Genomic DNA, 2889 nt, shown 5'->3' with positions numbered 1-2889 from the left:
TATGGCAGTGGCAGAATACAGAATGTTTCTTTGTGTTCCTTTTTTGGTTTGTTTGTCGTTATGTTCTTGTCAAGTAAAGCACTTTGAACTGGCTTGATGCTGAACTGTGTTATGCAAACAAACTTGACTTGTTCATTATGTTGTAATTTTGACTCTAAATTTGAACATCTTTATTACTGAGAACTGAGAAAAAACCCTCAGATCCTACTTATAATTATATTATTATAAAATTATAAAGAAGTGGAGAACATGAAGACAGAGACAAGCAGGCGTTAAAACTTAGTGATTGCAGAAACAAAAGGCCTTTCTTTGATTCAGAAATTTGACTCCAACATGTTTTTATATGTTTATTATATTTTCCTGAAACATAAATCCCTGTTTGTATTTCTAATAAGCTTTATGTTACAGCTGACCCATTTACAAAAGGAACAATCTTGCTTTTATCAGTCTATGATCTCTGACGAAATGTAAGAGCTCCACAACAACTGGATGACTTCAAAAGAGGCTTAAAGACTTTTTTATTTAAGCAAGCCTCCACATGATTTTTATGATGTTGATTTTATCTACGATTTTAGTTGCACTGTGTAGCACTTTGAGATTTTTTCTAATGAAAAGTGCGGTACAAATTAAATTTATTATTATTATTAACCTTCTCAGTACATTTGCCAGACAATTTCTACAAAAACAGTGATTGATCTGATTAGGTTGTTGGGCTATTAATACTATTTTAAACCACTTTTTACTATAAAATTTGTGTAAGGTATAATCTACAGAAAGAGACATTGAAATCATGTTCTCTGATTTTCTATTTTTCCACATTTTTCTCCTGTTCACTGACATTTATTTTGCTGTTTTTTTCTTCTTTTTACTTATTCCTGACATGGCTGCTGTGAGTTTTATTAAGCGTTTGTTCTTTGTCTTTTCTTTTTTTTTTTTTTTTTTTTTTTTTTTTTTTTTTTTTTTTTTTACTTTTTCTTTATTTAACTACTTTCTATTTGTGTATTTTACTATTTACATTGCCTTTTACTCATTGGAAGTATCAAAATTTTTTCTATCTTCAAACAAATTCTTTTCCCTCGCTTCGTCTTTGGTTTGCATTTTATTTTCCTTAGCTCTTAGCAGAAGGAGGGTGAGAGCATTACTAACACAGCAAGGATCGTGGCAACAATTACATGTGAAATTAGCCTCGCCTCATAGCCTAGAGTGTAATTCCAACCTTCTGAGGCGTGGCAAAGTCATCTGTCTCTAATTAAAGATTTTCTCTCAACCTCTTTCTTTCCCAGTCTCTCTCTCTGTCTCACTCTCACAGGTTAATACTAAACTTCACTTATCCCTCTTTCTCTCTCTTTGAGATATGGTCGGGCTGCTTGAAAGAGTTGGTGAAAAATAATCAAGTCAAGTTCATTTCAGCATCATGGCAGTTCAAAGTGCATCACAAAACATAATATTTACCAATTATGAGACAACACATATTGCATCTTGCCATCATCAATATCATTATGAAAATACACATAAAATATTTTGCTCAATGTTCCTCCTACCGCTAGTCAAAAGTAACTCTAACCAGGTTTTAGTCTATTTTTAAAGGAACTCAGTGTTGTGGCTGTTTTGCAATTTTTTTGTTAGTTTGTTCCAGATTTGTGGTGCATAGAAGCTGAATGCTGCTTCTCCATGTTTGGACCTGAGAGGTCTGCAAGGTTGATATAAAAACAACAGATCTTTAATGTATTGTGGCATTAAGGTGTTGAGTGATTTCTGAACTAACAGCAGTATTTTAAAGTCTGTTCTCTGAGCCACAGGGAGGCAGTGAGGACTGTAGAAGAGAATGATGTGCTCCATCTCCCTGGTTTTAGTGAGAACAGCAGCGTTCTGGATCAGCTGTGGCTGATTGATATTTTTTAGGCAGACATGTGAAAACACTATTGCGTTAATCTTGCTTTAATCCTGAAAATATTCTTTAGGTGATAGAACGCCGACTTTGTAATCATCTTCATCTGTCTTTGAATGTTCAGTTTTCACTAGTTTCTAGCTGTAGTAACTGAAGTTGTGTGCTATAGACTATAGACTTTAGGTCCAAAGATATCAACTTCAGCTTTGTTTCTGTTCAGCTGGAGAAAGTTATGGCACATCCACACATTTATCTGTTCTAAGCATCTKTTCAGAGCGTTGATGGGTTCAGAGTCACTTGGTGACATCATAATGTGTATCATCTGCATAGTTATGTTATCTAATCTTATTTCTTCTTAACCTGAGCTGGTGGGAGCATGTAGACATAAATAAGAGATATCCCAGGATTGATCCTTGGGGTACCCCAAATGTGACTTCTGTTCACTGCGATGAGAAGATACTTACTGAAACAAAGAAATTCCTGTTCTTTATGTAAACTTTGAACTAAACAAAAATTACTGCTGAAAACAGCTTTGACAAAAGTCAAAGTTGACAACTTTGTCAAAGTTGTCAACTTTTCATTTATATTTAATTTTTGCATTGGATTATTGTCTTCCATTCTCTTGTCTTTAGTCACAAAAAAGAGCAGATGGGTGCAGTCCTCTAAATTTTGTTTCATTTCAATGTCAGCTTGGACTATTTTTTCTTTTTATGAAATATCTATTTTGATAGTCAAAATGTCCATAAGCCTCATATTCAATACATTAGAAACTATTGAAAAGTGAATGTATTTCAGTAGCTCAGTTCACTAAGTGAAACATTATGTAGATTATTTCTACAGACTGGTTTCAAGCCTTAATTTCTGTTTGTTTTATGTTTCATATTTTAGACATGCTGTATTAAAACTATACGCAAATAGGCAGAATTTCTGTGAATAATTTGGATTTAAGAAATGAACTGTAAATATTGAATCATGACTAGGAGGGACTCCACTGTATTATA

General features: G+C 33.4%; 1 protein-coding gene across 6 annotated transcripts in view; it reads right to left on the bottom strand.

Annotated features, from left to right (window-relative positions):
- akap6 (A kinase (PRKA) anchor protein 6) overlaps window positions 1-2889 on the bottom strand; it is a 241143-nt gene that overhangs the window by 65138 nt on the left and 173116 nt on the right. The gene's annotated exons all lie outside the window — the stretch shown is intronic.

The sequence above is a fragment of the Poecilia reticulata genome, linkage group LG22 (genome assembly GCF_000633615.1).
Source record: "Poecilia reticulata strain Guanapo linkage group LG22, Guppy_female_1.0+MT, whole genome shotgun sequence".
Lineage (NCBI taxonomy): Eukaryota > Metazoa > Chordata > Actinopteri > Cyprinodontiformes > Poeciliidae > Poecilia > Poecilia reticulata.
Note: the sequence above shows the minus strand (reverse complement) of the source record. Positions and strands in the feature narration are given on the sequence as shown.